This window comes from Microcaecilia unicolor, chromosome 11 (genome assembly GCF_901765095.1).
Source record: "Microcaecilia unicolor chromosome 11, aMicUni1.1, whole genome shotgun sequence".
NCBI classification, from domain to species: domain Eukaryota; kingdom Metazoa; phylum Chordata; class Amphibia; order Gymnophiona; family Siphonopidae; genus Microcaecilia; species Microcaecilia unicolor.
This window is the reverse complement of record NC_044041.1, coordinates 52327101-52338456: the sequence shown is the minus strand read 5'-3', so window position 1 is coordinate 52338456 and position 11356 is coordinate 52327101. Positions and strand designations below refer to the sequence as shown.

The 11356-nt window shown below is 46.2% G+C and overlaps 1 pseudogene; it reads left to right on the top strand.

Moving 5' to 3' along the window:
- Positions 1–6945: 6945 nt before the first annotated feature.
- LOC115481264 lies at positions 6946–7148 on the top strand (annotated as a pseudogene).
- The last annotated feature ends 4208 nt before the right edge of the window (positions 7149–11356 follow it).

The window sequence follows — 11356 nt, the reverse complement described above, 5'->3', positions numbered from 1 at the left end:
TTATGTTTTGGGCAAAAGACTGAGGAAGAGCAAAGAAGCTGTCTCCTTTATTATTTTCCTGCCTTTGAAGAGGTTTCTAATCTACAAGTCCCATGTTAGAGTCACTTGCAGCTTATTACTTTCCTCTGCTAAAGAGGTTACTTGATACAAACAAACCTGAATATCAAAACTGCAAGCAGATTGACTAGACAGTGAGAGAAGAGATAAGCTTAGGATAAGAAGCACATCGGTGATGGTTGTTAAAATTTGGACCCGCAAATTACTTTTCACGTCATTTAGGGGTCCTTTTACTAAGCTGTGGTAAAAGGGGGCCTGCGCTAGCATCAGCATGTGTGTTTGACGCACGCAGAGGCCCCTTTTTCAGAAGAAAAGCAATGTCCGTGCGGTTAGTGAAACACTTACCACATGGCCATTTCAGGGGGGTGGGGAGCCCTTATCGCCACCCATTGAGATAGTCGTAATGGCTCCTGCGCTAACCTGGCGGTAATCAGGCAGCGCCACATGCTGCCTTACCACTGGTTAAGTTCCGGCCCTACAAAAATAGGACATATTTTTGTAGCACCAGAAATGGCACACACTAGGGGGTGGGAACTACTGCTGAGCTCCTGCGGTAACCTGGCAGTATTTCCAGATTGGCGCATGGGAAGCCCACGGAGGGCTTAGCGCCGCTTAGTAAAAGGGCCCCATAGTTTTTCCCCATGCCCTTTGATCTTCCCCACCACCATGTGCGAGAAGTGAGAAACTCTAAGGACCCCCTCCTTCCTGTATCACCTCAGAAGGGACAGGCAAACTCTCCCGTACTCAGTAATGTGCTACAGGAGCGTAGCCAGACAACAGATTTTGGGTGGGCATAGGGAAGAACTGGGTGGGCACCAATTGTTCTCCCCCTCCCCCAACCACCACCACCCAAAAAATATCTCAGCTGCTTTTAGGACCCTTTTTACAAAGCGTCAGTAAGCCCAATGCGTGCTTACTGCTCGCTAAAAAGGAAGTGCCTGTTTGTGAGTGCTAATCACATGATTACTTTTTTTGCATTTTTTTGGAAGGGGGCATGGCAAGAGCAGGCAACGGGGATGCTAGTGTTATTTAGCTAGTGTGTTCTGATTAGTGTATTCTAATTGTATAACATGAACTTAACACAGGAGCACGTAATGGAAAAATTATCCCAGGACCTTACTGGCACTTTAATTACGGGCTTGCTTTGCAAGGAAGTCCCATGTTAAAACATGCTAAGGCCATAGTTTAACATGTTTTAGTAAAAGGGCCCCTAGGTTTGCTAGAAAGGAGTTTGTCGCAAGAAATGTTAAAAGGATTTTTTTTCCCCAGAGGTCTCTATTGATCAAAGTACACCAAGGAAACAATAACTACAATTACACAGCACAACAAAAAAATTCTTTTTCGTGTGCTACTGGGCAAAATCCATTTGTCCTATACTAAATTCGGTGTGCGTATTTCAAATCCGAAGTCAGAATTGTTGTAACATGTCAGGAAATTTTGTTATGCATAAGTTTGACCAAATGAATTAAGCACTTGGAAAGCATTGAATAATTTTTTACAGAACGAGTTTTACTCCAACAATTACCTGATCTACATCAAAGTTTTCGTAGTAAACAGTATATGAAAATGTAATGGAATAACAACATTTCAAAAAATGTCTCGTATTCCAGTTTAAAAGTCTTACTTCAGCAAGGCCCAGTACTGTTAAAAGTGCTTCAGGCATCTGCTTTTGCGTTTGTGACCGGTCATATTTTTCCGTTGCAAAAACCAGCAATAGTCCCCCATCATATTGGGATTCCAGCGGCCTTGATATCTGTTCTCCATTGTAGAAATGTCTTTATGGAACCTCTCTCCATGTTTCCAATATATAATGCATTAATATTATAAGTGAATAGGCTTTGCATGTATAACTTAAAATCTAGACGTGTCAGGCAAATTTGGAGTTCATATTTGGAATCGGCGGGTTCAATTTAGTATAAATCACATGTTTTTCTCTCAGTAGCAAAATCATTGTTGCGTTGTGTTATATACAGTCATCATAACATAAAATTCTTTCTTTTTACAAAATTCCCACCCTACTATCCCTTCCCACCAGTTTTTAATCAAAAGGGGACACTGTATCTCATTGTGGATAAAGCACAAGTGGCACTTTTGTACCAAACAACTTTCAGATTATCTATGATTAAAGTCAGAACTGTTCCTCATCTCCCATTACAAGTGCTGGATACATTATCAGCAAGAGACTTGTGTCACAGGATTGTAGGGTAACAGAAAGCTACCATATAATGAATTTCATAGTGACTTTCAAGTTGAAAACATTTGGCTCCTCTACCTTCAGTTAAATGCTTAATTTAATTTAATATCAGACAATATATTTCACACTATAAAATGCATTCAAGTTTGTAATATTATTCTGTATGATGATAAATTATGTACAATGACCTGTAACGGAATTTGATGGTCTTCATGTTGGACATTCAGTATAATAATTAGACTGACAACATCAGTCATCATTTGACAGCTATAAAGATCAGTTTGCATGGTTGCTGTCAGTGCCCAGTTGCTCTTGCTGTAGGAGAGAGACTTCTTTTATGGAAATAAAATATTTCTTTTTGTCTTGGGGTATAAGATTTTGAAAGTATCTAATATATATGGAGCTTTGTTAGATAGGTCTGTAGTTAACTTATGCATGGCACTGATGCTAGTTTAGGACAGGGGCGTAGCCAGACTTTGGCAGGAGGGGGGTCCAGAGGCCGAGGTGAGGGGGCACATTTTAGCCCCCCCCCAGCGCCGCCGACCCCCCTGCCATTGCCGACCCCCACACCGTCACCACCACCACCAACAACAATTTTGACCCACCCCTGCCGACGACCCTCTCGACCCCCCTCCCGCCGCCAACCCTCCCCTGCTGTTGCCTTGCAGGACATCAGACTCAGAAACAGAACGAAGGAAGAAGAGGACCTCGGCTGGCGGGGGTTGGGGTCCCCCACCAGCAAAGTTAGCAGACGGAGACAGCGGGTTGACGGCGGGTTGGCAGCTGGAGGGGGGTCGAGAGGGTCATTGGCAGGGAGGTCCAGGGCCAACTCTACAGGGGTCCAGGCCCCTGTGGCCCCACGTAGCTACGCCCCTGGTTTAGGGGTCCTTTTACTAAAGGGGTGCCTCGAGGCCACCCAGAATTACCGTTGACCCAATTTGGGTGCCGGCGGTAGTTACACCCTAGTGCGCACTATTTCTGGTGCTAACGGAAATATTGAAAAAAATATTTCCAAAGGGGGTTACCCGGGAGTAATCAGGTAGCATTTCGAGCTGCCTGGTTACCGCCGGGTTAGCGCGGGAGCCTTTACTGCTACCTCAATGGGTGGCGATAAGTGCTCCCTCCCTCCTCTAAATGGCTGCACAGCAAGTATGAACTTACCACATGGCCATTTCATTTTTGGTTATTTTCACCTGCTGTGGTAAAAGGGGCCCTAGAACGTAGAAAAATGGCTGCCGCCGCTAGGCTAGCCAGGGCCACTTTTACTGCAGCTTAGTAAAAGTGCCCCTTAATGTGGAGATGGCAGAATAGGTACTTTGGATATTCCTATAAAATGTTTTGATGACAAAAAATAGCATTTCCTTTTTTCACAACAATCTCCTGTGAATTTCCTGATTTCATTGCATTTACCGAAGAATATATGCACTTAGGGAGTAGAAATCCAAGGGAGGCGTATGTGTTAGGTGGGGAGAGCCTGATAGACACGGACGGGGAGAGGGATCTTGGGGTGATAGTATCTGAGGACCTGAAGGCGATGAAAAAGTGCGACAAGGCGGTGGCCGTAGCGATAAGGTTGCTAGGCTGTATAGAGAGAGGTGTGACCAGCAGAAGAAAGGAGGTTTTAATGCCCCTGTATAAGACGTTGGTGAGGCCCCACCTGGAGTATTGTGTTCAGTTTTGGAGGCCGTACCTTGCGAAGGATGTTAAAAAAATGGAAGCGGTGCAAAGAAAAGCTACGAGGATGGTATGGGAGTTGCGTTCCAAGACGTATGAAGAGAGACTTGCTGACCTGAACATGTATACTCTGGAGGAAAGGAGGAACAGGGGTGATATGATACAGACGTTCAAATATTTGAAAGGTATTAATCCGCAAACGAATCTTTTCCGGAGATGGGAAGGCGGTAGAACGAGAGGACATGAAATGAGATTGAAGGGGGGCAGACTCAGGAAAGATGTCAGGAAGTATTTCTTCACAGAGAGGGTGGTGAACGCTTGGAATGCCCTCCCGCAGGAGGTGGTGGAGATGAAAACGGTAACGGAATTCAAACATGCGTGGGATAGACATAAAGGAATCCTGTGCAGAAGGAATGGATCCACAGAAGCTTAGCTGAAATTGGGTGGCGAGGGGAAGAGGGGTTGGTGGTTGAGAGGTTAGGATAGGGGAGGGCAGACTTATACGGGGTCTGTGCCAGAGCCGGTGATGGGAGGCGGGACTGGTGGTTGGGAGGTGGGAAATACTGCTGGACAGACTTATACGGTCTGTGCCCTGAAAAAGACAGGTACAAATCAAGGTAAGGTATACACATATGAGTTTATCGTGGGCAGACTGGATGGACCATGCAGGTATTTTTCTGCCGTCATCTACTATGTTACTATACAATATGTGCAGCAAACAGTGTCTCCAAATGGGATATTTTTGCTCATACCATAAAAGTAATGATCCTCACTCCTAAGCAGGGAATGTGTAGTATGATCCAAGTCTCTCAAAATTTACTGCTAATGCTCACCTTGAGGCTAGTGGCGCAGGGACATAGCCACGGGTGGGCCCAGGCCCACCCATTTCCACCCAAGGCCCACCCAAAAATAGTGGATCTTCTTTTCCATCCCTCACCCGTGCCGTGAAGTGTCTAGGTTAAATTAAGGGTGCCAGCCGGCATCGATTCACAAAGAACTGCTCCGGAGCCTTTCTTCTGCAATCATCCGCCCTCTTGGAAACAGGAAGTTGCACCAGAGAGAGCGGATTGCGGCAGAGGGAAGCTCCTGGAGCAGGCCTCTGTGAATCACTGCCGGCCGGTGCCCTTAATTTAAACTAGAAGCAGCGCAGCGTGAGAGTGAGGGAAGAAAAAGAAACGAGTAATGCTGATCCACGGGGCAGGCTGGAAGCGAATGGCTGTACCTGCAGGGTGGGAGAGGGGTGGGCTGGAAGACAGTGGCTGCACCTGCGGGGGGGGGGGGGGGCTAGAGGCCGAAGGGAAGGGAAGGGAAGGGAGAGAGGTTCTGGACCTACAAAAGTGGGGGTTGGCTGGAGAATGGAGAGAGAGAGGTTCTGCACCTGCAAGGGGGGGGGGGGGTGGCTGGCTAAAGGCAAGGGAGAGAGGTGCTGGACTTGTGGGGGGGGGGCTGGAGGCAAGGGAGAAAGGTGCTGGACCTGCAAGGGGGGAGCACGATGGAGGGAAGGAAGAGAGGTGCTGCACCTGTAAGGGGGGCAGGCTGGAAGGAAGGGAGAGAGGTGCTGGACCTGTGGGGGGGGGGGGGGGGCTAGAGGCTAGACGGAAGGGCTGCAGGGGAGGATCAAGGGAAGGGAGAGAGGTGCTGGACCAGGGGGAGAGATTAGAGGGAAGGGGGAGAGATGCCAGATCAAGGGGATGAAGGAAGAGTGGATACAAATGTTTAACCCACAGTGGGAGAAAGAACCAAAAGCTGGAAGAGAGAGAAGCTGGATAGGTGGGATCAGAGAGGAGAGAGAGACATTGGTGTGGGTGAAGGAGAAAGGGGAGATACAGAAACTGACGTGAGATGCTGTATGGGGATGGCATATGAACTCAGAGGGGCAATGCCTGACAGAGAGGGGGTGAATATGGGAATAGAGAGGCTATGCTGGACACTGGGAAGAAGGGGCATATGGACACAGGGGAGAGATACTAGACATATGGGAGAATAAAAACTCAGAAAGGAAATACCGAGCATGGGAGGGCATAGGGACACAAGGGATAATGCTGGACACTGAGGTAGGGGATAGAAGAGTGATGATGGATGCAGAAATCTGAACATAGTGGAGGTACTGGACAATGAACTATAGGGACACAGAGATGGGTGATGGATGGTGGACATGGAGAGAGAAGAAATGACAAATAGAGAAGAGACCCTGGTGTGTGAATTAAGAGAAGACAGAGGACAACAGAAACCAGAGACTAGGACCAAGCTGATTTGAAAAATAAAATAGCCAGACAACAAAAGGTAGAAAAAAGTTTTTTATTTTCTATTTTGTGATTAGAATATGTCAGATTTGGAATGCACATCTTGCCAGAGTTGGTGTTAGACATGGCTGGAGCCCAGGCCATAAATTTGGGAGGGAACCCCAAAGCCCATCACCATGCTGCACTGCCTTCATCTTCCATCATGCTTGTGGCTCTCTCTGGCCAGGGGACCAAGAGCAATTGCTCTAGTTTCACTCCTCTAACACCATCCCTGGCACGTACTATCTTTATATTTTGCACAGGAGGAAATGCATTTCTTTCTGTTTCTCTGGTATTGTATTACATGCAAGGTCTGGCTTCTTGGGGTTTTGGTTATATTTATGTTTATAATTTGTAGTCAATTATTCTATATTTGGCATTTTTGCTCCGTGTATGTGACCGAGGTATTCTGTTAGCATGAATTTTCTATGTAGCCTTCTGTAGTAATTTTGGTTTATTCAGTTCTCCCAATAGATGCATTGATATTTTAGGGCCCCACTTTAATATGTAGGGCAATGCCTTTTTCATAGATAGGATCCTTGTTTTGGAAGTTAGTTCTGACATCGTAGATTTGCTCTAGGTTCTGAGTGACATTTTATTTTAAAGATTTTTTTGTTTACTTATAGTGGCTGTTGAGATTTTGGTGAGTTTTATGGGGAAATGTCCTAACTCTGCTCTGCACCCATTGGGGGAGGGCCAGGGGGTTCTGTGGATGCAGAATTTATTTGCCTTTAATACTAGACTATACTTTCTGGGATCATTTCTATAGCATGTAACTGGAGAGATGTGTTGAAAAGTGTTTGGTGTTGCAATACAGGCTTCGTATGAGTGTTAGGGGACCGAGGCTCAATGGAGGCTGAAGAGTGCAATCTCTTGTACTTCCCCTAGCCCTCAATGTGGCCTGCAGTCACTGAAGCCTGCACTGCTACCCTCATTGAAGTTATTGGGAGTGGGGTAGAGGTGGAGCATGGGGTGGGGCATCAGGTGGCCCTCCCAAAAATTGCCTTCTGGTTACGCCACTGTGGAGTGACTCAGTGGGAGGTGATGCACACTGCCTTACTAAGGACATGAGGTTGATTGCTAAGTCAAGTCTTCTGCTCTTTGGAGCAGCAAGGGTTAGAATTTCTGTTTAGGCAACATTTGCACTCTCTGGGGAGGGGGGGGGGGGTAGAAAGCTTCAGCCAATGATCAATAGCAATCAAACTTAGGGTTTGCATTTGCTGGGAGAAATAGCTTGTTATTGCAATGTTCAGGTTGAGTTGAGATTGGGATATGAAAACAGGGAAACATGCCCAAGCTCGTGTACTATATAGAGGATGTTTCTGTTTGAGTTGGAAACGCAAAGGAGTAGGAGGAAACCAAAGGGCTAAAAAGAGAATTTAATTTCCTTCACCACATGCCCTCAGATGCATTTTAAAATGTCAGAGGCTTTGTGATCAATGTCTTTGATTTGCTTGAATAATACTCCATAGAGTCAAGACCCTTTATTTTCTTAATGATTGCCACTATTCAATGAAAACAAAAAAAGGCACCTGGGCAGGAATTACACTCAACTCAAGAAGCACTTTTAGAAATTCCACTCAGATAGGAAATGCATTTACTATGCCAAAGAACCCGAGCTTTAGTGGTAGCTGCTCTTACATTATGGAACAATGTACTGTTGGGTCTCTTGACAGAGACAAATTATATCATCTTTGGAAAGAAGATCAAGACATGGACCTTTCAAGGACTGTAAAGCCTGTTACAGTCCCTTAGTGGGTGTATGAGATGAATGAAGGAAGGAAGGCAGAAGTCCTTATGTTCTCTCAGAATGTGACACTAAATTTAGTGATTATTTGAAAACAGTTTTCCAAGAGTGTTTTGAGGATTGTTGAGTGGCGGACACTTGTATTGTAATGACATTATGGGTGTTTACTGAATTTTTTTGTTGGGTATTTTCCTACAAATGGTTGGCTATTATCTGGTTAGACCATGGTATAATTTATATTGAATGTTAAATGTTTTATGTTGTACTTGAATTAATGTAATTCAATATTTATATACTGCTTTGAACAGCTTTCACACTGGAAAATGGTTATAAATGTTTCATAATAAATAAGCATGAAATAGAGAATATTGCAGTTTTATATTGGTCTGGCTAAAGCATTGATCCCTGTTCGATGATGAATGTTGATTCTATTCTATTCTTTCAGAGTATTATATACTGCCCATTTCGCAAAGGATTCAAAGTGGTAAACAGTAAGAAAAAAGACTCTGCATTAGAGTAGACTAACAAAATAACATATTATAACATTAATGTATTATAATTAAAAACAAATGCCGGTTACTGTTTAAAATAAATGATCCTGTTACCCCACCCCTAAAGAAACTCCATTGGTTCTGAAACCTCTTTAGGGCCATATTTAGAGTGGCATTTTAGAAAGGAGATAGAAATCAGAACTGAGTCATCCAGATCAGGATGCCTCAACGTCTGCTAGTATTTTAGAACAGTCTCTGAAGATGTAGATACTCTTTTAAAATACACTATGGAATGGACATTTATGGGCCAGTTATGTGTGGTGGGAGCATCCAGTTTTGAACCACAAATGTCTAACATGTCAATGTGGTCAACAAAGCAACATAAATGTGTTTGTGCTGGCACATGCATGCGTATGTTCTGTAAGACTAATAGAAGGTTGCAAGTGATGTGACCACATCACACCATTTTTGCAAAAACTTCATTGGCTACCAGTACAATACAGGGCTAAATTTAAAACTCTGTGTCTGATCTTCAAGGCCCTTAATGGAAATGGCCATGAGTACTTGAAGAACTGGATGACCCTCTGCACACCTCCAAGGACACTAAGGTCCTACCAAGGACTATCACTAACCACACCCTCTCCAAAAGACATTACACAATGCGATACCTGCAAGCGAGCCTTCTCTGGGGTCGCCCCCACCCTCTGGAATGCACTCCCTGCCATTTTGTTCCAGGCGGGTCCAAGGCAGGAGGGAGGAGCTGTTGCTCCTGCCCTCTTGCCTCCACCTTGTTGTAAAGGAACAGGGAGGGGCAGAGTGGGGGTTGGGTACGGGAGGGGGTGTGTGTGCGCACACAGGGGAATGGGTTCTTTCCACTGGACCACCATGGAAATTTAAAAAAAAAATTGTGGGGTCATGGGGGTGGGTGGGGGGGGGGGGTGGGGTTGTGGATAGAGGTTGTGGTCCACTGGAAAAAAAGATTAGGGAGGTCAGGGTCCACTGGACCACCAGGGTAAATTAAAAAAAAAAGTGTGGGGTTGGGGAGGTCCAGTGCATCAGAACTGCTTCAGGAGTCTCTGTGTATTGTAACAATATAGTTGTACAACACTCTGCACAGTATCGTAGGTAACAGTGACGATCCTAGGTCGGCTGCCACCCGGGGTGGATCGCCGATGCGCACCCTATGGGTGCAGCACAACCCCCCCCTGGCGAAATGACACCCCCAGGCACATCAACCCCCCCCCCCCCCCGGGTGCATCTTTAGCTGTGGGGAGCAGCCGCGCGGCTCTCGGCTCCGCTGGCTCCCTGCTCCCTCTGCCCCGGACCAGGAAGTAACCTATTTCGGGGCAGAGGGAGCAGGGAACCAGTGGAGCTGACAGGCGCGTGGCACCCCCCCCCCCCCAGTAGCATGCACCCGGGGCGGACCACCCCCAACGCTCCGCCCTTGGTATGCCGCTGGTAGTTAAAGCACCTAAAAAGACTAATAAGAGTAAAAAATGCCGAAGCGCTATTAAACAGTATTGCGGCTAACAAGCTTATTAGTCCTTTTAGGTGCTTTACCTATGATACTGTGCAGAGTGTTGTATAGCTACATTGTTACAATAGACAGAGACTCCTGAAGCAGGCCCTTGGGGGCCAAAATACGATTTCATGTTGAGTCCATTTTATTGTGAATAAAACTTCTGATGTGAATTTTTTTAGTCCATTCGATGTTTCTGCTCTGCATCATCCTTCATGTTACCCCCGCTGTGCTTGTTTACCTGGGTTATTTGTGCGGAGGACTCCTGTTCTTCTGTGTTTGTCGAATCCAAACAGAGCAGTCAGGGAATGATGTCTGACCATAAGTTGGAAGTGAAGGGAAATCAGTTCAACACTGTCTGGAAATCATCCTTAATGGAACAGATCAGCTGATTCACCGTGCAAGAGCTGATGTCATTGCCACCCAGATGTATCACTAGCAAGCCCACTTTCTTCCCACACCGCTTGAAATTCCAGAGTAAGGGGACCAGGTCCTGCCAGTGCATTCCCCTGTTGCCCCATCATGAGAAGCGTGCAACACGAGGTGAAGTCTGCAAGGACAAACCGCTGCCTGCCGACCAGTCCAATGTGTAAAGGAGTGGCCTACGATCCACACCAGGTAAGGGGCACTGGAACCTGCAAAAGAGGAAAGGAAAACAGGAAGCAACAGTAATCCACCAAGTAAAACAACCAGAGGGGATGCGGGAGCCCAGCCAGCCTACTCCTTCTTCTTAATATAACCCTTGAAGGTATTGGATGACCACCTGCCAATCTGCTGGATGACCTCATCACCCAGCCCCAGTTCCTGGGCACTGGTGGCTGCACCAATGCAGAAGGAATGGGGGCTAAATCTCACTATATCCAGGCCTAAGTGACCAGCTGCAGTACAGCACCAAATTGAAATCTAGTAAGGGGCAAGCCATTATCTTGCAGGAAAAATAATCCTACAGACTATCTTAGATGAGAATAGTGCCACAAGTTGGCACGTGGGCAAGTTACCAGACCCTCCAGCTAGTGCAAGCCTAGCCATTTGATCCATTTTGGACCTGGACACTGCAATGCAGTCTGCATCAGATAAAAACTAAATGCGGTGCACCAAAAGTCCGCCAGCAGGAGAAAAGGCAGAATGGGGAGCAATTTTGCCAACGTGAAGATCCGCGAAGAAGGCCAAAGTGAAAGCAACCCAAAAGAGAGAGGCCTCAAACTGAGAAGAAGCAACAGCCAGGAGTCCCTTCCAGAATAACACCAATATATCATGAGTGATAGGGAGATGTGAGTCCGGCAAGGTCAGCTCAACCCTGTTTCACCCCTTAAACCCCCCCCCCCCGCAGGATTACATATGCCAGCAGCTTTAGCAAAGAAAGCGAAGCCTGCTATATGCTGAACTACTGCT